This window comes from Schistocerca americana, chromosome 5, assembly GCF_021461395.2.
Source record: "Schistocerca americana isolate TAMUIC-IGC-003095 chromosome 5, iqSchAmer2.1, whole genome shotgun sequence".
Lineage (NCBI taxonomy): Eukaryota > Metazoa > Arthropoda > Insecta > Orthoptera > Acrididae > Schistocerca > Schistocerca americana.
Window position 1 is genome coordinate 529,980,642 of NC_060123.1, and position 24,652 is coordinate 530,005,293.

Genomic DNA, 24,652 nt, shown 5'->3' on the forward strand with positions numbered 1-24,652 from the left:
AGCACTCGAGAGCACAGTGAGACAAAATGGCGACAGGAGCCGAGAAAGCGTAGGTTGTGCTTGAAATGCACTCACATCTGTCAGTCATAACAGTGCAACGACACTTCAGGATGAAGTTCAACAAAGATCCACCAATTTCTAACTCCATTCGGCAATGGTATGCGCAGTTTAAAGCTTCTGGATGCCTCTGTAAGGGGAAATCAACGGGTCGGCCTGCAGTGAGTGAAGAAACGGTTGAATGCGTGCGGGCAAGTTTCACGTGTAGCCCGCGGAAGTCGACGAATAAAGCAAGCAGGGAGCTAAACGTACCACAGCCGATGGTTTGGAAAATCTTATGGAAAAGGCTAAAGCAGAAGCCTTACCGTTTACAATTGCTACAAGCCCTGACACCCGATGACAAAGTCAAACGTTTTGAATTTTCGGCGCGGTTGCAACAGCTCATGGAAGAGAACGCGTTCAGTGCGAAACTTGTTTTCAGTGATGAAGCAACATTTTTTCTTTATGGTGAAGTGAACAGACACAATGTGCGAATCTGGGTGGTAGAGAATCCTCATGCATTCGTGCAGCAAATTCGCAATTCACCAAAAGTTAATGTGTTTTGTGCAATCTCACGGTTTAAAGTTTACGGCCCCTTTTTCTTCTGCGAAAATATGTTACAGGACACGTACATCTGGACATGCTGGAAAATTGGCTCATGCCACAACTGGAGACCAACAGCGCCGACTTCATCTTTCAACAGGATGGTGCTCCACCGCACTTCCATCATGATGTTCGGCATTTCTTAAACAGGAGATTGGAAAACCGGTGGATCGGTCATGGTGGAGATCATGATCAGCAATTCATGTCATGGCCTCCACGCTCTCCCGTCTTAACCCCATGCGATTTCTTTCTGTGGGCTTATGTGAAAGATTCAGTGTTTAAACCTCCTCTCCCAAGAAACGTGCCAGAACTGCGAGCTCGCATCAACGATGCTTTCGAACTCATTGATGGGGACATGCTGCGCCGAGTGTGGGAGGAACTTGATTATCGGCTTGTGTCTGCTGAATCACGAAAGGGGCACATATTGAACATTTGCGAATGCCTAAAAAAACTTTTTGAGTTTTTGTATGTGTGTGCAAAGCATTGTGAAAATATCTCAAATAATAAAGTTATTGTAGAGCTGTGAAATCGCTTCAATCATTTGTAATAACCCTGTATTACATTTGAAAGATAATATGATGGAAAGAAATGTGTATTTGCATGAACTTTTATTTGTAGTTTACTTTTATTTATGTGTATTTACTTTACAGTTTACTGATTTTTATTATTACAACAAATATTATGTGACTTATTTCTATAGGCAAAAATGCTTGCTATTTGCTGGAGCTCCGAATGTTATCAGCAAAGACATATATAGCACAGTGCAGCAGTGTGGTTATACAACAGACGTTTCACATCACAGATGCTGTGGCATATCAGTCATTTACTTTATTATTGCTCGAACAGTCCACGGGTGTACCGCTGGTCCATAGCATCCAAAGGGCACAAAATTTCGGCGATCAGACATGTCACCATCGTCAGGTGCGCTGACGAACTGAGCTCCTGAGGGCAGGTGGCTATCTTAAATCCCCTACCCTCGCGAGGCATTCTCTCTGCAGTCCGCACCTGCCTGCCAGCAGTCAGTGGACACTGGCATCGGCGTCTGTGGTGGCATCAGTGTAATTGCCTCATCCGTCCTAGTTGCCCGCTCATTTCCTTTGCTGAGTGTCTTTTTAATTAGACTCAATGCTGGTTCTCGTGCCCTGCTGAAGTTGTAGCCGCAATCTTGGTTGATGAGTCCGTCCCTGGAATGAATTTTGATAGCCTCTCTAATGACACAGTCCCAGTATTTAGATGTCTATGCCAAGATCCTGGTATGTTGGTAGTCCATTTTGTGGTTTTCTGACAAACAGTGCTCTGTGACCACTGACTTCTTGGGGTACCCAAGTCGAGTGTGCCTCTGATGTTCTTGGCAACAATCTTCAATGGTGCGTACTGTCTGTCCAATATAAGTCTTCCCACATTAACACGGAATCTGGTATATGCCGGCCTTCTGCAAACTGAAATCGTCTTTCACACTTCCCAATGAGATTCGTAAGATTCGTCATTTAGCAGGCTCTACATCTTCTCAATGTAGTCATTATGGGAAAGAACAACTGTAGAATTACCTTTGTCAGCTGGTAAGACAACAATCTCGGGGCTCTGTCTCAGGTCTCGAATGGCTGCCATCTCCCTGCTGGTAATATTCGACTTGATCGGTTTAGTTCTCGTCAGGGCACAGCAGGTTTCCCAGCGTACTTCTTCAGCTTAGGTACCACCACCTACTCCAGTCCGGTCACTAACATTACCTACCCCATCAAAGGCAGGGCTACCTGTGAAACCAGTCATGTGATTTACAAGCTCAGCTGCAACCACTGTGCTGCATTCTATGTAGGCATGACAACCAACAAGCTGTCTGTCCACATGAATGGCCACCAACAAACTGTGGCCTAAGAACAAGTGGACCACCCTGTACCTGAACACACTGCCAAACATGATACCCCTCATCTCAATGACTGCTTCACAGCCTGTGCCATAAGGATCCTTCCCACCAACACCAGCTTTTCTGAATTGCACAGGTGGGAACTTTCCCTGCAATACATCCTACGTTCCCGTAATCCTCCTGGCCTCAACCTTCATTAGTCACTGTCCTCACCCATCCAGCCCCCTCCCTGTTCCCATTCCTGCACTGCACAGCCGTCATTTCACTGCCACAACCAGTCTCTTAATTTCTTTTTATTTTTTTTGAAAAAAGAGACAGCATTGGTCGTATATTTTTTACTATTGCAAAATCGATTTTCTGTCACTCAGTGACAGAAAATCGATTTTGCAATAGTAAAAAATATATGACCAATGCTGTCTCTTTTTTCAAGTATACCTGTTATCTAGTCGTAGTGCACAAGACAACATGGAGTCGCCAATCAATAAAATTTTTATTTTTTTATTTCTCTCCTTTATGCTACTTACCCCCCCCCCCCCCCTCTCCCCCTCTGCACCTTCTCTCGTGCCCTTCATCTAAACTGCAACACTTCACTGTCCGCCACTCCCACCGTACTATCCCTCCCTGCCCCAGCCTCCTCCTTACCCCCACCCAGTCGCCACTCCCATCATGCACTGGTGCTGCTGCTCGCAGTGTAGTTTCGGCTCTCTGAGACTGCAGATGGGTGTGCAAGTTACGCTTGCATGAGTGTGTGTGTGCATGTGTGTGTATGTGTGTCTGTTGCTGACAAAGGTCTTAATCTCCAAAAGCTATGATTGTGTGAATCTTTTTATTGTACCTATTGCAACTCAGCACCTTCGCTATATGGTGAGTGGAAACTTTCCTTCTCTTGTATTGTTACATTCCATCCTGGATTTTCCATGTTTTATTGTTTCAGAATTGCGGTTTCTTTAAGTTTTCTTAATATAACAGTATTTCAGCTGCCTTATTCATTGTTGATTACATCTACATCTACATCTACATACATACTCCGCAACCCACCATACGGTGCGAGGCGGAGGGTACCTCGTACCACAACTAGCATCTTCTCTCCCTGTTCCACTCTCAAACAGAACGAGGGAAAAATGACTGCCTACATGCCTCTGTATAAGCCGTAATGTCTCTTATCTTATCTTTGTGGTCTTTCCGCAAAATGTAAGTTGGCGGCAGTAAAATTGTACTGCAGTCAGCATCAAATGCTGGTTCTCTAAATTTCCTTAGTAGCGATTCACGAAAAGAATGCCTCCTTTCCTCTAGAGACTCCCACCTGAGTTCCTGATGCATTTCCATAACACTCGCGTGATGATCAAACCTACCAGTAACAAATCTAGCAGCCCACCTCTGAATTGCTTCTATGTCATCCCTCAATCCGACCTGATAGGGATCCCAAACGCTCAAGCAGTACTCAAGAATAGGTCGTATTAGTGTTTTATAAGCGGTCTCCTTTACAGATGAACCACTTCTTCCCAAAATTCTACCAATGAACCGAAGATGACTATCTGCTTTCCCCACAACTGCCATTACATGCTTGTCCCACTTCATATCGCTCTGCAATGTTACGCCCAAATATTTAATCAACATGACTGTGTCAAGTGCTACACTACTAATGGAGTATTCAAACATTACAGGATTCTTTTACCTATTCATCTGCACTAATTTACATTTATCTATATTTAGAGTTAGTTGCCATTCTTTACACCAATCACAAATCCTGTCCAAGTCATCTTATTTCCTCCTACAGTCACTCAATGACGACACCTTCCCGTACACCACAGCATCATCAGCTAACAGCCACACATTGCTATCTACTGTATCCAAAAGATCATTTATGTAGGTAGAAAACAACAGCGGACCTACCACACTTCCCTGGGGCACTCCAGATGATACCCTCACCTCCGAAGAACACTCACCACCGAGGACAGCGTACTGGGTTCTATTACTTAAGAAGTCTTCGAGCCACTCACATACTTGGAAACCAATCCCATATGCTCGTACCTTAGTTAGGAGTCTGCAATGGGGCACCGAGTCAAACACTTTCCGGAAGTCAAGGAATATGGCATCCGTCTGATACCATATCATGTGAAAAAAGGGCGAGTTGAGTTTTGCAGGAGCGATGCTTTCTAAATCCATGCTGATGCATGGACAGCAACTTCTCTGCCTCAAGGAAATTCATTATATTCGAACTGAGAATATGTTCGAGAATCCTGCAACAAACCGATGTTAAGGATATTGGTCTGTAATTTTGAGGATCTGTCCTTCTACTCTTCTTATATACAGGCGTCACCTGCGCTTTTTTCCAGTCACTCGGGCCTTTATGTTGGGCTAGAGATTTGCAATAAATGCAAGCTAAGTAAGGAGCCAATGCAGTAGAGTACTGTAATAATATAAAAGTATGAGAAGGATATTTTCCATGAAATAAATTGCAAGTAAATAATTGATTTAACACTTTTGTTCAGAACCTTTTACATGAAATACATTACAAGTAAATAATTGATTTAACACCTTTGTTCAGGGCCTTTTACATGAAATACATTACAAGTAAATAATTGATTTAATACTTTTGTTTAGAAAAATTAACATTGAGGCTGTGGGAAGCATTTGATTCATGGTACTATTAACATGTAGTAAATGACTGTAGTTATTTGCTACAAGGTTACTGCAGATATTCATTTATACTATAATAGCAGTTGGTCATTAAGAATTGAAATATTGCTTCCTTGAATGTAGAAAATGTTTTTATTTCTTTTAGCTGAGTTGGAAGTTTGTTGTACAAAATAGTACCCTGAATGTTGGTTTGTTTTTGAGTTAAAGAGTTAAAGCCTTGTTACTCTTTTTATGCAGGTGTCATTGCATGTTCCTGTATCATAGGAATGAAGATCTGAGTTGGTGTTTTAATTATCAATGTGCATTTTTATATTAACAACATTTTTTTATGTAGAGGCAAGTTAATGGTAGAATAATTAGGTGTTGAAATAACTGTTTGCAAGGTGTTAGCCTTGTACTGTTTGAAATTATTCTAACAGCTTGCCATATTATGACCCCAGAGGGTTAGGCCATAGGTGATAGCACAATGGATGTAATCAAAGTAGACAGTTCTGCTACACTCTCTACTGCACACAGTACTAATTATGCATAATGCAAAGCAAGCAGAGCTTAACTTGTTAGTGAGGTAGAGAATGTGGGCTATCCAGTCTAAATTTTCATCAATTTGCAAATATTTAAGGTTAGCCTGTTCAGTTCAAACCAGTTTTGTACGTGTTCCAAAACTCTGGTTGCAGATGTTGGCAGTACCCTATTTATGTCTGTTGCAACAATATTTGTGTCATCAGCAAACAAAGTTATGTGTGAACCACTGATTGGGATCCCTGTTTACTGAGGTAATTTCTACTACCTGTTTTCTGTTGTGGAGGTATGACTGAAACCATTTTAATGCAACTCCTTGTATACCTACAGCTTCTACTTTTTCTAGCAAGATATCATGATCAGCAGTATCGAATGCCTTCAATAAGTCCAAGTTTATTCCTACTGTACTGTTATTTCTGTCAAGTCCCATTGCAATGTTTTCGATGAATTGGGTAATTGCTGTTTCTGTACTCATGCCTTTGCGAAAACCACGTTGGTTACAGACAAGAGATTGAAGTTTTTGAGGTAATTTGTAATAATATTTTTCATGACATTTGTATTTGAAAATACAGATAACAAAGCTCTTGGTCTATAGTTCCCCACTTCATATATAGTGCCCTTTTTATACAGTGGTTTTATTTTTGAAATTTTTAATCTTTGTGGGAGCGCCTCTTTTGTTAATGATATGTTTATGATATGTGAGAGTCGTTCTGCTATGACACTAGCACATTTAATTGTGACTGAACCTGATACCATGTCAATTCCACAGGACATTTTATTCTTCATTGTTTTTACTATCTTAAGAACTTCTAATTTGTGGTTCTTGAAGTTTTCCCGGCATACTGAATGTTCGATGAGATTTCAGCATCACAGCCAGATCACGTTGACTTCTTGCCAGAATATTTCAGCTGGCAATCGTCCAGCCATCTTCAGGTGAGTGCCCGTCACTGGAGACTGCAAGTTCCCAGGGTCAACTTTATAGCAAAAAATTGGCGCAGAAAGGCATGCGCATTGGCCTCTGTCACAGGAGCATCCTCTATCAAAATCTGCACCTTCTGGAGCTACTGTTCTATCTATGGAGGACAGGCGCATGCATAAAGGTGAAAAATACATGTCCGTCCTTTGTCAGAATGCACACCCGCATCACTAAAAACCGACATCAGATGTCGCCAGACTTGTCATTATGAATAAACTGTCTTCTCTGAGAGGAAATTAGAGAGATCACTGGATCCCGAGCCTTGTCCAGCTGAAAATCACCATCACAATTTATAAGATTTTGCACTAGGCATATCTCCACAGATTCCTTAATTACTGAATCCCAAAAAGTTTTTGCTGGGGCCAAGATTTGCATGGCAGAAAAATCCATAAGTTGGCCGTACCTGGGCACTGTATTACCACAGGACACGCTATGAAAATCTGGGAAGTGGGACGTCTCATTCCCAGAATGACATGCCACACTTCATATCCTCCTGCACAGAAGAAAGATGATGTACTTCTTGACTTCATTTTAAGAAATCTTAATACATTCACAATTTTTTAACATTGATGTTTGTGAAATATAAAACTATCAAACAATAAAAAGTCTAGGATGGAATAAAGACTATATTATGAAAATGATAGTTGCTACTCACCATATAGGAGAGACGCTGACTCGCAGATAGTCACAACAAAAAGACTGTCAGAAAGTAAGCTTTCGGCCATTGAGGCCTTTATCAGAAATAGAGTGGCTGAGCAGCCAGAGACTCTAATAATCATGTGTGTGTGTGTGAGTTGCATTTGTGTGTGTGTGTGTGTGTGTGTGTGTGTGTGTGTGTGTGTGTGTGTTGTCTATATCTGGTGAAGGCCTTGTTGGTCAAAAGCTTACTTTCTGACAATAGTTTTCCTGTTGTGCACATCTACGACTCAGCATCTCCGCTATATGGAGAGTAGCAACTAACCTTTTCATAATATTGCCAAATATAAAACCAAGTCAGTTCACATCCTCTTAGGACTCACATGAATACTTCTTTCAATTCAGTTTGTATTTATTGTTAATCTATTTACTGGTACCATTTTCTTTTCTTTTATATGTCTTATAATTATCGATTATAGCCTTCTATTTTGAATTTGCTATCGCTTGATACTGTTAAAATTATTAATCCATTCCTTATTATTTCCATTTGTATTCACCATTTGGAGCTTTGATCCTTACACAGACATTGTTTTTCAACATTTATCTCCATTTTCCCCCAAGTTTCTTTATTTTATCCAAGATAATGCATTTAACCAAATATTTTATTTCAGCTTAGCCCCATAGCTGGCCTACATTTACTACCATACTTCATTTATTGTGTGTCTCAGCAGAGGGATGTGTGTTGGGCTGCCTTAGTATGTAAACTATTTCATATGTTTTCTTTATTTGCCTGGTGTGTTACTTCTGACATTGGAATCAACAATATGCTTATCCGAATTAAATCTCAGGTACTCACGTCTTTAGACCATGGTGAAAAGTACACAAATTATGCAAATACAATTGGGAGAATGCTTCTTCGACATGAACATATTCCTTATGTGTGTTTGTGTGCACCCTATTCTATGGGCAGATGCTTAGAAGTATAAGTCATCCATTTCATATATCCACTTACCCTTATTTCCTAATAAAAGGCAGCACAGTTCATTTAGTCCTTGGATACACCTGACCTGGGAATAAGCCGTTTCTTCTTTGGATCCATTTACTCCTATATCACTAAATATTTGCATTGCATTAGGATCACTGTACTGTCATTTTTCCATTTCTATATGAAATATCTTATTCTATTCAGAATATCACTTTTCAAAGGCGTTACTCTCCTTTGTCATTTACATTTTCTGGTTTGTTACTATGTATAAATTTCCACCTTCCTCAGATCTTAAATTACTATTTATCTCCCATAGTATTTCTGTGCTGTGATAGCACTTAAACTATTAATTATCCTAGAATACTTTAGAATGGTTGTAATACCTTCTTCCAACAATTTTGCTCTAACCTGTTATCCTATGATATTGTTTTATGTTATTTTCTCTTCTCGTGGATAATACAGTTCTAATTTCTTGATTTCTTTCATCACTTCTTAAAATACTCAATGTGCCCATGTTCACATGTCATCTTCATAACTGTCTCAATACGCACACTGTACAGATCCTGTCCTCTTTCCCACAATGCATGACGTGTCTATTGTGAGGCACTTAGAGGAACCCCATTTGGATGTCTCAGTCTCACCAACAGTCATAGCCTTACACTCACTTGTAGAATGGGATAGTAAGAGATATTAGAAAGATAACAGGATAGAAAAAAAGAGAAGCTGTTTCACAGAACTTAGAAGGGTATTATGAAACAGTTAGCTCTGCATCTGGTGGACATCACTCCACCAAACCTGCTCTGAACCCAGGATCACTTACGAGTTTAAAAGTATTTTGCCATGTCCATATTGTATACATTTTTATCTTGCCCTGTTCTAGGTTCTGGAAGATAGACAGCCTTTGGATGTGGAACATCAGTTATTTTGTATGGTCTACATTTCCAGAGAAAAACTGTATTGCTTTCTTTTTGGACATTCATACTATGATGATGGTCTTGAACTTGAGCTAAATCATCTGTAGTAAATATTGGAGTATATGCATTTGTATTAAACTTGTTTACACTCAAATGTGCATGTTTCTGTAAATGTTGCTCCACCATCTTTAGTTTAATAACAGTTTCCCAATGAAAGTTTTATCCATTATTTCAACTGCTGATAATCCTGTAGAATTGGTTGCAATACTAGATGACTCAGTCCTCTCCTGCACTTTTTGTTCTACTAATTCCTACAGTCACTGTTCCAAACTGGACAATGCAGTATGTGGACCCAAAATTTTATTAAATGTGCCGCCTTGTTCTAATGTGTCTACTCTTTCCCTAGTATCTGAGATTTCTCTATCAATTATTTTTAAACCATTATGCAATACATTAAGATGTTTGTCTATTTCCTTATGTACTAAGTCACAATGTGCATTTATTTCAGTTTGTAAATCCTGAGACAATTATTAATGACATTTTCTACAATATCAGTCTTAGTATCTTGTGTCTTAATTACATTAATTGTTTCCTCTAGTTTTCTCTAGCTCATTACCCATTGTTTCCTCCTATGGTTTAAGTCTCTCCCTGAATTTCACAAGTAGAGCTGACCTATCACCCCCTCTGTGTTTCAGTTGCCATTTTATGTGTAGTAACTGGCACAGACTATTAGCAAAATCATGATCCTGAAATCACCACTACTTAACAGCTGGCACCGAATTCAAACTCTAGACACAATTTATCAATGTCACTTCTTAATAGTGTTTACAATGAACAAATCATAATGTTTGTCACAAATTGTGACTAGTACAGCTCATCCAATGTCGTAACTTCTTGCTGCAGTGAACTGCTGTGGATCTGCTGGCATACAGCAGATGCCTGGTGAACATCAGCTGTAGCAGGCGAATGTTGAAACTGCTGTGCCATAGACTGTGTGCTGAGTTAAACTGCTGCCGTAACTGCTGCCATGGTGTCCGTCCACTGCTACAAATTAAGCTCTCTTTTTCTCCAAACCTAAAGTAACTCATCCACATTGCATTCCAAATGTGCATATATGGCTCATGTCTACTATTCTGTAAAGATGCACAGTGTTGTATTCAGTTGACTTTGTTGGTATGGACAACCACAATATGTCTCTTCCTATTATTCAAACAATTTTTTCTTTTCCTAATTACAGCCAACACAGAAGTCTCCTTGTGTAATGTTTCACTGTTTTAAATCCAACCACACAGCATGTGCATTGCTATACTTCTGTTATTGACTTCAATTGCTTTGGGCAATTATGTATCTTGTCACTTAATGTTGTGTAAAATATTTATGGGTCATCATATTTCTTGTGCCGAAAGGGTCCTACTAATCAGTGCCCCTTTAACCATGGATCAGCTCTTCTCAGCAGACTTCTTCTCATTTTTCATTGAAAGATGTTGGAAGAAATTTCTGTTTTTTGATGTACCTGTTACTGGCATTGTCTGAAATCTGGCATTCTATAGAGTGTCTAGATAACATATAGTATATAATATATCTAATTGTACAATTTTTTCACCACCACTACTATTTGCAATTGCATTAGGGTCTCTGTTCAATGATTGTGGGGACAAAGTATTGTTGTATGACATTCAACTATCACACCACAGGCATCACCATAAGAGTTCTCCAGTGTATAGCATTTAACTGAAGTTCTGCAGATGCTCTACTGGTTCTTGTGTCACCATGTCAGAAGGGAGTGTAGTGCCAAGACAGGAATCACACAAAGCTGACATGCAATGGCAGTTCTGCAATGAATTATCTCAAGTAAGAGCCAGTGCTCATAAAAACTGTGTTTTCCTAACCAAAATCAGTTACCGAAAGTTAGTCAATAATATCAAAAAGGGTAAGATGGCCATGCAGAAGGAACAACAAAACTGTTGGCTGCTGAAACACTATGATTAATGATGGTTGAGAATAACACCAAGGTGATCTATCCTGTTAAAGAAGGTACAAGTGCTATTCAGTTTTAAATTATGGACTCTGAGTTATTTGACACATGCCATAAAGCCCATTTGGATATTGGTCATGGAGTGTGGGACAATATAATGAAAGAACTTTCAACCAAATATAAGAACATTATCTGTCATGAAATTGAGCTGTACAGTCACCTTTGAGAGCCTTGCCAGAAGAAGCAAAAATGCATAAAAAAGGTGTTGTGGTCAAGCCAATAGTTTTTTTGGAATTGTTAGGTTGATCTCATTGATCTTCAGTTCCATCCTGAGAGAGAGAACAAGTTTATAATGGTCTATGAAGTTCAGGACACTAAGTTTGTAGTTGTCAGGGCTCTGAAATCAAAGAGAGTGGAAGAAGTAGCATACAACCTTATCAACATATTTATATTGCCTGCTGCTCCAATGATTCTTCAGTCTGGTAATAGCATGGACTTTGCAGACAATGTGGTAAGCAGCCTAAAGGAATATTGGCCCACCTTGAAGATCATCCATGGTAAGCCACACCACACTCAAAGTCAAGGGAGTGTCAAAACGGCAAATCAGGACATTGAAAACATATTGTGTGCTTGGATGCAAGATGAAGAAACTAGCAGCTGGAGTGATGGACTGCAGTTCATCCAATTTATGAAAAGTAGAGCTTTTCATTCTGGGATTAACAGGTCACCATACAAAGCTCTGTTTGGTGGCAAAGCTAGAGTACGTATCTCAATGTCATCCCTTCCTGATGATGTTTTACAACATGTAGAGACTGAGGAAGAGCTGAAAAAAAAATAGAGAACATACAAACAATGGAAAGAAAGATGAGATCAATCAGTGTGAAAGGTACAGCTCCCTGCCAAAGACAGATGGGAATGCAATCCATGATGAAGCAAACCAAAACAGTGATTAAGCCTCAGTTATCAAATACAATTTAATTTCTGTGGTTACCAAAAATCCTTCTTTTTCTGATATCTTTTTCGTCTGCTTAAAAGAATCCAGTGGTGTTCACACATGCCATCTGTGGACATTCTCCTAGAGATGATGATGGTGATGAAGTAGAGGGTTATGGGGTTAGCATTTTGTGCAGTATTTGCTTAAATATTGAGAAAGCTGTAGAAAGTAAAAAGGAATCAAAATTGAACTTTGAGATTTGGGCTAAAAGAATGAAAAGGGATTCTGACAAAAGAAATTCCTCCTGTACCTTTAGGTGCCACTGTGCAGGTTCTGATTACCGATGTCGACAAAGGGCAGGGTGACTCACACAGTCTGTTGCCAGCTGTTATGAACGTGATGGAAGATGGCTTTATCTGACTTGGAAATGCAGAAGGGATCTTGAAGCAGCTTTACACAAGATCAGAATATACTGTATATTCAGAGAAGTCAATGAGAATTGAAGATATTCCTGACGACAAAATACCTCTCTCATCTGCAGTTACTTCTCAGTCCACAGGAAGTATTCAAGAATTTGTCGGGTCTGTGTGCAACACAAACTGCCAAAACATGAGGTGCTTTACTGTGAAAAAGAAAACTAAGCTAAATTCAAAATGTTACTCTAGCCTTCCCTGCTGCAATAAGTAGGTCATTCCACTTCTACTTTGTGATTTACCGGTAACAATATACTGTTTGCATTCTTCTTTAAGTCATGAAATGTACATACATTTGTGCTTTTTTTGTGAAGAAGAAAAGTGAGTACATACTGTAACAATTACTCCAATCTCAATTCTGCTTATTTGTTTTCCAGTAAGAATATCCTACGCGTTATTTCTTAGCTTTGTTCCTTCAGTTTCAAATGCATATTAGTTAATAAAGGCTTCTCATCTTGTGCTATTTTAACATTTTTTGTAAATGGTACTGGTCATTCTCTATAATAACTAAGAATTGTATAGTATGCCTAGGAAAAGCATGTAATACTTTCACAAAAAACTTATGTTTCATAGTTTGCCTAAAACCATTAGGCATTCTATACATTACCTAGGTATTCTACAGAATACTGTGATTTCACACAGTGCTGGTAACATATCTACAGGAATAACACACCAAGACAGTTTGAACTCAATGTATTGCCTACAATCTACAATTCTAGATGATGACAAATTGACTACATGTGCATATATCCCAGTCAGACAAGGGAATGTATGTCTACCAGAGTCCTTTGAGACAATAAAAATAGGTGCAAACATATTTCAACATCATTTGTTTTCTGATAAGTATTTCTTTGACATCATGGAGATCACATTCTCTGCATGCTCTTCACCTGTGGCACCACAGAGCAGACGACTCCAACCAGCAGGTAGAAAGAAGCACCCATTTACAGTGTCCCCCTATAACAGCACATGACTGGTATGACTCCGATCTGCACAGACCATAAAACAGCTCCCTAAAGTGGAGTGCTTCCTCTCTTACCAACTACTTCAACTTGCAAAAATCTTTTGGTGGCCAGTGTAGAACAGGAAAGTGAGATGTCTCATTCTGAGAATGATATGTCACGCTTCAAAGTGCCAAAGTATTCAAAACAGACTGCCAGAGTTTAAGCACTCATGAAAAGCAGTGAAGCTCACATAATACTAGGTACAAAAAGCTGGTTAAAACCTCTTCCACAAATTGATGATACACTAGATTGTTTGAAGGGGACTAAGTTTTTCTCCACCATGGACATGTACTTGGCATACTGGCAAACTGAAGTAGATGAGGCTGATCGTGAGAAAGCTGCATTCATCATCCCTGAGGGCCTGTATGTATTTAACGTAATGCAATTTGGTTTGTGTGATACACCAGCAACTTTTGAACGAATGATAGATAATCTTCTAAGGCACCTGAAATGGATGATGTGTCTTTGTTATTTAGATGACATTATAGTGTTCTCAGGGACATTTGATGAACACATAAAAAGACTGAGGGCCATTCTTAAGTGTCTCCAACAAGCTGGACTGAAACTTAATCCAAGAAGTGTCTCTTTGGAGCAAAAGGAATCAAAATACTCGGGCACCTTGTGTCAAACAAAGGTGTGCGGCCAGACCCAGAAAATGTGAGAGCTACAACGGAATTTCCTATTCCTAAAAGTATTAGAGATGTCAGAAGCTTCCTTGGATTGTATTCTTATTACCATAGTTTTATCAAAGACTTTTGTATCAAAGCCAGGCCACTCCAAGAGTTGTTAAAAGCTGATGCTAAATTTATCTGGAGTGGTGCTCAACAAGATTCTCTCAATGTGTTGCGAAAATCCCTGATGACTGACCCTGCACTTGGTCTGTATGATGAGAGAGCACCTGCAGAACTACACACAGATGCCATTGAGTATGGGATCGGTGCTGTTCTGGTGCATATTTTGGATGGAAGAGAGAAGGTTATAGCCTATGCTTCTAGGACAGTTACAAAAGCTGAGAGAAACTACTCAGCTACAGAAAGAGAATGTCTCGCTGTGATCTGGGCCATGTGCAGATTTCGACAGTATCTCTATGGAAGGCCATTCACAGTTGTTACAGACCATCTTTCACTTTGTTGGTTGACACATCTTAAGGATCCAACAGGATGACTCGTCAGGTGGGTGCTACGTCTTCAAGAGTATGGCATTACCATAGTGTACAAAAATGGAAGAAAACATCAAGATGCCGACTGTCTCTCAAGAAACCCTGTGCAAGACCATCAAGACTTTGATGAAGATAGTGACTGTCTCACTGCACTCCAGGATCTCTCTGCTGAGTACACGGAGGACGCCAAGATATCTCAAATTATGCTTGCCTTAAATTTGTCAGAGGATGTGGAAGGACAATTTAAGGTAGTTAATGGATTACTTTGCAAGAAAAACTTGGATCCGTTTGGAAAGAAGTGGCTACCAGTTATTCCTAAACACATGCACTTAGATGTTCTACAGAAATTCCATTGCACACCTGAGGCTGGACATTTAGGATTTATTAAGACATATGATAGGATCCACAAGAGATTTTTCTGGCCAGCTTTATTTAGGAGTGTCCAACACTATGTGTCGCACTGTTGAGAGTGCCAGAGGAGAAAGGCAATTCTCAGAAACCACCTGGCCAACTCATACCAATTCCACCAGCCGAAACGCCTTTCCAGCATGTTGGGATTGACCTCCTCAGACGATTTCCAACGTCTACTAGTGGCAATAGATGTATTATTGTTTGCACTGATTATCTGACATGCTATGCTATTACAAAAGCTGTGAAAACAGCTGAACCATTCGAGGTAGCCAGTTCATTATGGAAGACATTGTATTAAAACACAGTGCCCCAAGGTCATTAGTTATGGACTGAGGGAAAGTTTTTCAATTGAATCTTGTGACAAAGATAAACAGTCAGTGCAAAATTACTCATCAGATGATGACTGCCTACCATCTGCAAACTTACAGGCTTACTGAATGCCTTAATAAGACCTTGGCCGACATGTTCATCAGTGTTGAGCAGAGCAACTGGGATGAGGTGCTACATTTTGTGACGTTTGCCTACAACACCGACAATCAAGGCACCACAGGATTTATGCCATTTTTCCTGGTGCATGGGCGTGAGGTGACTACGATGATGGACACTGTGTTTCCATTACATACTGATGACATGGACGACAACTACATTGGCCAGGTGTTAACCAGAGCTGAGGAAGCTTAGCAGTTAGCTCAACTCTGCATGCTGCAGGCTCAAGAAAACGATCACTGAAGGTATGACGTGAGCCACCACCCTCTTGTCTACGAGCCTGGTGACCTAGTCTGGATCTTCACTCCTGTTTGGAAGGTTGGTCTCTGTGAGAAGCTCTTCAGGCGCTGCTTTGGACCTTATAAGGTTGTAAGACAGTTGTCTGATGTTACTTATTAAGTTGAAGATTTCGACCCCGACACAAGACAACAAAAGATCAGAGATAGAGTCCACATTCTTTGAATGAAGCCCTATTAGGATCCTGCAACCCAGGGTAAATTCGAAGCTCCAGTGACAGGCACCAAGCAGAAAGATGACAAAGACCAAGTGGAAAGGTGACAAAGAGCGTAGCGGCGAAGGAAGTTTTAAGAAGATCACCGCCAGGGTGAACATCACTCATCGGTAGTTGGAGTGTGCAGGACTGATTATTCGTTCCCAGACTAGGAGGACATAACACCGAGACACTGTTCTCTTAAGGAGGGAGCAATGTTGCAGAACAAGGTGAGTAGCACAGTCACTGTGATATAGTGGTTATGATACTAGACTGTTGCATGGAGAGTCCTGAGTTCAAAACTCACCTGAACTGTAAAATTTTAATCTCTATATTCAGTTCGAGTACATTCTAGAAGTATCCACAAATGTCAAGAATCATTGTACTGGAATGTTCTGTAACTGTATATATACCATATGTGTTCTGGCTGGAGGCAGTTCGCTCCACGCTCTTGTATGTGCAAGTGCTGAATAAACCTTCGTTAAGTGGAGTTAGTATTCATCATTCATCTAATTAAACCTTCTTCTCCGTGACAATATGAAATAAACACATAGGCTCAGTCACGGTTAAATCAGTGGTTGATTTTGTTTTATTGGTAGAATACTGGGAAAATACAAGCAGTCTACAAAAGAGATTGCTTACAAATCTCTTGTGAGACCAATCCTAGAATATAGCTTAAAGCGTGGAATCTATACCACATAGGACTAGCAGGGGATGCTGAACATATGCAGAGGAGGGCAGCACAAATGGTCACAGATATTTTTGTTCCAAGGGAGAGTGTCAAAAATCATCTATTCATTATCTCATCGACCACACCGGCACTGAAACGGAAGATAACAGAGAGAAGGTTGAAATACTACATTCAGCCTCCCAAAGTTGTTTCACCATGGAAGATCGTAACACTATTCCTCCTTTCAATCATCATGCGAACGTCAAAATGACAGGTATTGAGATAACTGATCATGGAATTGAAAGCAGCTACTATCGCTTAATAGTGGAAAGGCTTCAGGACCAGATGAGATACCTATAAGTTTCAATAAAGATTATGCAAAAGAACTTGCTCCCCTTCTAGCAGTAATTTATCATAGATTGCTTGAGTAACAAAAGGTACCTAATGACTGGAAAAAAGCACTGGTCATTCCCATTTTTAAAAAAGGCTGTAAGGCAGATCAACAAAATTATAGACCTATATCATTGACATTAATCTGTTGTAGAATTATGGAACATGTTTCATGCTCAAGAATTATGACGTTCTTGGAAAATGAAAATTTCCTCTATAAAAACCACCATGGATTCTGCAAACAGAGATCCTGCAAAACTCATCTCACTCTATTCCTCCATGAGATTCACAGCATAGTGAACAATGGTGCTCAGGTTGATGCTGCATTCCTTGATTTCAGTAAGGCATTTGACACCATCCTGCATTGTCATTTAATGAAAAAACTACAAGCTTATGGAGTATCGGAGCAGACTTGCAATTGGTGCAGATAGGACTCAACACGTCGCTCTTAACAGAATTAAATTGACGGATGTAAAGGTAATATCCCGAGTACCACAGGGAAGTGTGATAGGACCGTTGCTGTTTACAATATATATAAATGATCTAGTAAAAAGTGTCAGATGCTCTTTAAGGTTATTTGCAGATGATGCAGTTGTTTATACCAAAGTAGCAATGTCAGAAGATAGTAAGAATTTGGAGAATGACCTGCAGAGAATTGATGAATGGTATAGACTCTGCCAGTTGACCCTGAATGCAAATAAATGTAACATATTTTGCATTCATAGGGAAAGATATTCACTGCTGTACAGCTACACTATTGATGACAAACAGCTGGAAACAGCGTCTACCGTAAAATATCTAGGCGTAACTATCCAGAGTGACCTTAAATGGAATGACCATATAAAACAGATAATGGGAAAAGCAGACACCAGACTCAGGTTCTTTCGAAGAATCGTAAGGAAATGTAACTCATCCATGAAAGAAGTGGCTTATAGGGCACTTGTTCACCCGATTCTTGAGTATTGTTCATCTATCTGGGATCCCTATCAGGTAGGACTCATAGTGGAGATAGAGAAGATCCAACAAAGAGCAGCACATTTTGTCATGGGATCGTTTGCTGGTGAGACAGTGTTATAGAGATGCTAAACAAACTCCACAGGCAGATGTTACAAGAGATGTGTTGTGCATCACAGAGAGATTTATTATTGAAATTTTGGGACAGCACTTTTCAGGAGGAGTCAGACAACATATTACTTCCCCCCACATACATATCGCATATTGACCACGAGTAGAAAATTTAAGAAATTAGAGCCAATACAGAGGCTTACCAGCAATCATTTTTCCCACACACTGTTCACGAGTGGAACAGAGTTGGAGGGATCAGTTAGTGGTACCAAAGTACCCTCCACCACACACCATTAGGTGGCATGTGGAGTGTGATGTAGATGTAGATGAAACTGAACTGGCAGACTCTTGGAGATAGACGTAAACATACCCAAGAAAGAATACTTACAAAATTTCAAGAACTGGCCTTCAATGGTGACTAGGAATATGCTAGTACTCCCTACCTATTACTCCTGTAGGGACTATGAAGAAAAGATTAGATTATTCACAGCACACAGAGAGGCTTTTAAACAATCATTCTATCCACTCTCTGTACTTGAATGGAACTGGAAGTGGTTTGCAGAGAATTGATGTACTAGATATAGATAAAACATTGTTTTTGTAAGAAAGTAATGTGATGATCAATTTTATATTTTTTGAGCCAAAATAAACTAGGAAGTATATTGTCCAAATTATGCAACAACAACATGTAAGATTTCTGGGTCTAATATTTGATTACAGAATGAAAGAATTAAATCATCAATGCTCCTAAATGTACTAATGTTCTTCAAGAGTCAACATGACATGTCCTGGATAGGAGAAAGAGCATGTATGCTGTAATTTTATAAGGCTTTTGTATGGTACCTGTTGAACTATGGATGCCTGACATATTGGTCAAGATGTGTTTGATGATCATGTTACTATCCCTCATGAACACTCAAGCCGCCCACATGTGCCTACTCAATCAGTCCCAAGTGAAATCTCTAAGCAGAAATTTAACAATTTACGATTGCCAATTACTTGTTAAGTCTGTCAGAGACATCAAAGAATTTGGCAGATCAGCTGAACGGAATGGGTAGTGTCTTGAAAAGCAGCTAAACGGTGAATATCAACAAAGTGAATCATGGGTTATAGAATGTGGCTGAATCAAATCAGATGATGCTGAAAGAATTAGACTGAGAAGTGAATATTAAAGTTAACGGGTTAGTTTTAGTATTTGAGCAGCAATGTAACTGACAGTGCCAGAAGTAAAGGGGATATAAAATGTAATCTGGCAACTGTAAGGTAATTGTTTCTGAAAAAGAGGATTTTGTTAACTTCAAATATAAATATAAGTATTAGGAAGTCTTTCTGAAAATATTTGTCTGAAGTGTAACCATACATGGAAGTGAAATATGGATATTGTTCAGTAAAGACAAAGAGAAGAATGTAGACATTTAAAATGTGATACAAAAGAAGAGTGCTAGAGATCAGTTGGGTAGATCAGACAACTAATGAAGAGCTGCTTAGTCAAATGGGAAGAAAAGAAATTAACTTGAATACAAGAAGGGAAATGATGATAGGACAATTCTGTGAAGGCTCTCTCATCTCAGGATTTGCAGTCTCCACAGTCTGCTCCAGCAGACAGTCCTTTCCTAGGCCTGAGGCAGCTAGACACACCCCAAAGTGCTCTTGCTACAGTGGAAACCCTAAGCAATAGCAATGCCTTTACCCCACCACCTGGACTGGCTCCCAGTGAGTTTCTGCCCAGGAATTCCCATCCACATGCAACATTTGCAGTCTTTCCAGTGTGCTTGGGATGTTCAGTTGGTGTAATAAGAGCATAATGGCTTTGCTGAATATAAGTACTGTGAGATAGGGCCTGAGTGCCACACTGATGATCTGAAGCAAACTTTTCAGTAAATAAGTGTTGCTTTTTGGTGACTAGTTTGGCAAGCACCAAGCTTGACATAGAACCAGGTGGCTTTTCCCACATTTAATAGCTCATATTTGAGTATCTTTTAGCCCTTTCCAGCCACTTTAGAGAGTCAGCTTTACAACTCTGATGGACCCTTAGTTATTAAATTTGCAGCACACGTTAATCAGTGTATTTTTCCATGCCAAGACCCAGTTGTTTCTCAGTGAAGTCTGAACAAGTTTGTGCTAAGCATTTCTGTAAGCCCTAACTCTTAGCAGTCACTACCAGACAATATCTAGTAGATTGTTTTATTCTGCCCCTGGCCGATGCGGCCACTGAACTCATCACCTTCCTTACTATATTTGTGCAGCACCTTGTCATTTTCTGGGGAGCTTTCCCAGATGGTCACATTTGTTATTTTCATTAGAATTACAAGCATCCAGTGGGTAACCAGCTGACTGTAAATGTTATACTCAAGCTGAAATTAATGTTAGCATTACAAATGTCCTTGCGGATTTATCAGTTGAGTTCAAATACTTTGGTCAAAGAGTTTTTTTTTTTATGAATTGCATGGACAATATTTTACATTCATATTGGACTTATTACATTTTCTATACTCGGCACCAGCTGCATTTGATACGATTACAAGCACCCACATGAACTAACCAGTTGAATCTAAAGACTGTGTTAAATTGTTTTTCAAGTGTGGTATGCACCAAATTTTTGTACTGATTTTAATTTATGTGAATCTCCATGATTGCTGAATAACTGCATTTACAGTTTCATTTAAATTCATTTTGTGTTTACACATTGCACAAGACTTGGTTTTAATTTTTGAAGATATGTGGCCCTGATATTTCATGTTTGTTTGTTTGTTTATAGTTTCCCCAACTGTTTCTACTTCAAAGAGGTAACTAATAAATGTGGGATTTTCAGGTTATTTCTAACCCATGTTTATTCAGTGTGATTTTACAAGGGTACTTGTAGTAGTTCGTTTAACTCAAAAATTTTTTTGTGCTTCATGTTGAACCAAAGTTGAGATTCTCTTAATTCCATGTTATAATGTGCATCCTCATCTCCTTTCCTGTCATCACCTTGTTTAAAGTTCATATTTTTGCGTTTGTGTGAACTGTGTCTGGACCACTAAGCCGTTTATATTCTCATTTAATTTTGCTTTTACTAACTGCAATTGCACTGCACCTCTTGTGTGAGGACAGAGTCATTCAGAGTAACCCGTCTAAACTAAGTTCACTAGTTTAGCATAAGCATTGGGAGTTTACAGAGCTGTGCAGTTAAAGCAGCTTGGAAGGGAAACATCAACTGCTGCTCTAAGTAGGTGGTATCACATGTTATTTCCACAACCCCGAGTGCCACCTCCACAGTCCACACCACAAGACACACTATGACATAGCACAAATAATGGCACACATGAGAAGCAAGATGGGTCAGCTAACTACCACCCTCAATCGATTGCATCTGCCCGTCTCTGTGCCAGACCTGTCCCAGCCTTGCACAGCTCAAGGGCTCTGTTCATATGGCTTACACTGTGAAGCTGCCCTGCACAGTAATAACCAGTGCACACATCTATGCAGGTGCATTTCCCCATGCCAATCTGGCGATAAGGAGGCCGTGCACGAGATCAAGTCCATATGCTGCTATCATGAGCATTTTCGCAGTAATGTGGCCAATTGCAAACTACCATGCTCATGGCCTCCAGATGTGAATGGCAATTGGCAGTAGGTGCCCCCTATTGCTCAGCAGTATCCCAGCACCTGTTTGTGCATAACTGTTGCAATCCCACCTCACTTATCTCCTATATGATTGATACCAGATTAGACTTATTGATCTTCCCAAACAAAATCCTGCCTCTGTCTAGTCCTCCCTCTCCCTTCCTCACACAGTTCTGAAATCACATCCATCATGTTGATCTCAGACTCATTAAAGAGTCTCCTTGGACATTCACCATGGCTGATGTCACCAACCTGCTCCTTAGCCGATATTTCATGGCACAGGCCTTTATACTGCAACCACGGTGGGCTGCTGGTTCACTGCTGCACTCATCCTCTTCTACTGGACAAATACGAGTTTGTGTAGGTGAAATTGGAGGATGCTTCACTGCTGGGATTTTGTGTCTATCTAAAATCCTTTGGTTCTCCACACTACATTTGGTCCCCAAGAAGGACAGGACTTGGCGCCCTTGCAACAATTATTGGTGGCACAGTGTGAGAACCATTCCTGATCGCTACCTCACGGCACCCTTATGCAGCTATAGTGATAGCATTTCCAGTTCCACTATCTTCAGCAAGATTGACTGCACCAGTGCCTTCACACAGATCCTGGTCACACCAGAGGAAATTTATAAAACATTCATAACAACACCTTTCAGCCCTTCCGAGAATGCATTTATGACCTTTGACCTCCTAATCCAGCACAAACTTGGTAATGTTTCCTAGACAGTGTGCTCCGTGGCATGCCTAACTGTCTAAAATATTTAGATGACATCCTCATTTACTCCATTTATTCTGGAAATTTTTTCCTTCCTTGAAAAAGCAGGAGTCATTTTTAATCTAGAGAAATGCATTTTTGAGGTAGCCAAAATAGAATTCCTAGACACATTAATTATGCTTCTGGCTATTGACCTGTGCCTGAAATAGTTTGAGCTATCTCTGATTTTCCACACCCCAAGACATAAGAGGAACTTTGGAGATTTCTTAGCATGACCAACTTTTTGATAAGATTTCTCAAATATGTGGCTGCTGCACTCCAGGGTCACTGAACTTAGGGTAAAAAGCCTGTGCTGTGGATGCAACTTATGACAGCTTGCTTTCTAAACTTCAAATGCAATCTCACTAACATGGCCCCTGTGGTATACCCCAATCCCGCCGCCCCATTGACTATTGTTTCTGATGCAAGTCAATCTGCAATTGGTACCATCCTTCAATAGCGCATCAAGGGTACTTGGCAGCTGCTGGATTTCTTCTTGGCTAAGCTCTCTGAGCACCATTGCAAATGGGCCATGTGTGAAAGGGAATTACTTGCCTCTACAGGATGGTGAAGTACTTCTGTTTTTCACTTGAGGGATGTCCTTTCACCATTGTCACTGACCACCACTCTCTTACAACAGGATTTTTCGAGGAAGACGGTGTCCAAATTTTGCCCCCACAGTTGCACCTGTAAGAAAAAATTGCACAATTTTCAACTGGTATATTATAAGCCACATATCCAGCATCGATAACATTGTTGCCAATTGCCACAGTCATTCCTGTACCTGCAGCCTTCCTTGGCTATTGAAAGGTATCGTTGGCCCTCTTCTATCTTCGTATGTCTGTCGCTATCTTCTAACTATTATAGACTGGTTAATGCGCTGACCAGAAGCCATTACCATGTCAGATGTTTTGGCCAAAACTGTTGGCATATCATTCACTAACCCCTGGATTTTGTGTTTTGATTGCCCCTACCTGCCAGTGCCAGTGCCAGTGCCAATTCTTCAGTGTCTGTTCAAGAACCATAACAGAGACTTGGTGCACCCTTGCACATTCCACCACTAGTTATCATCCCACCCAGAATGATGGATCATTTCTACTGGACATTAAAATACACCCTTACCTCTTATGCTGTAAAATGGTCTGCCACCCTCTCACTTGTTCCGCTAGGTTTGTGAGTGGCCCACAAGACCTACTTGGAGGTGTCTGCCCCTGACTTGATTTACTGGCAGCCACTACCCCTACCAGGTAATTTTATCGAACTGCAGCCTCTTGCTGTTACTACCTGTATCACAGCTTATGCACAGTAGATTCAGGATAACATGACCCAGTTACAACTGAAGCCATGGTGAGTGCAAGAGTTTCATACAGCATTACCTTGCAGTGTACATGCATGTTATGTTTTTCGTCGATGCTTCCCAGTCCTCACATCACCCACAGTGCTCGGGCCCTCACCTCATTCTGAAGAGAGATGACAAAATCTTTACAGCATTTCACCATGGTTCCCTGTCACTTGTTTCTATTGATAGATTCAAATGATCATATGTGCTCAACCTGCACAATACCTGTGCATCACTGTCAGTTGAGGTCTCCCTCGTGACCATTGATTCCGCCAATAATACTCATGCCACCACCTCTGGTGCAGTCCCAGACACCATGAGCTTTGTTCCCAATGCTGTAATGCTGCCAACACTGACACCGCCGAGGCCAACCCCATCACGACCAATGCCAATGCCACTGAACCACCGGCCAGTGCATGGGCTCGAGAAGCAGCCACATACCTCCCATTTGTTTTCTCTCTTGCTCCTAGTACTCAAAATGCAGATCTCTACTCAGAGCCCTACACAGAGCAGGTAGTACCTGATGCAGAACATGTCACCTCACTGATACAGCTGCAGGTGCCACTCTTCCAGCTACCAGTGCCACTCGAGTACCTTCAATATCAGCAGACCTGCTGTACCTGCAGTCCAGCATTTGATGCCATGGAGATGCATTTGGCATTTTCACCATGAGCCCTCCTCTTGCATGAGCGATTTGGGAGGGGGGGAGGGGGGGGGGGGTTGTGT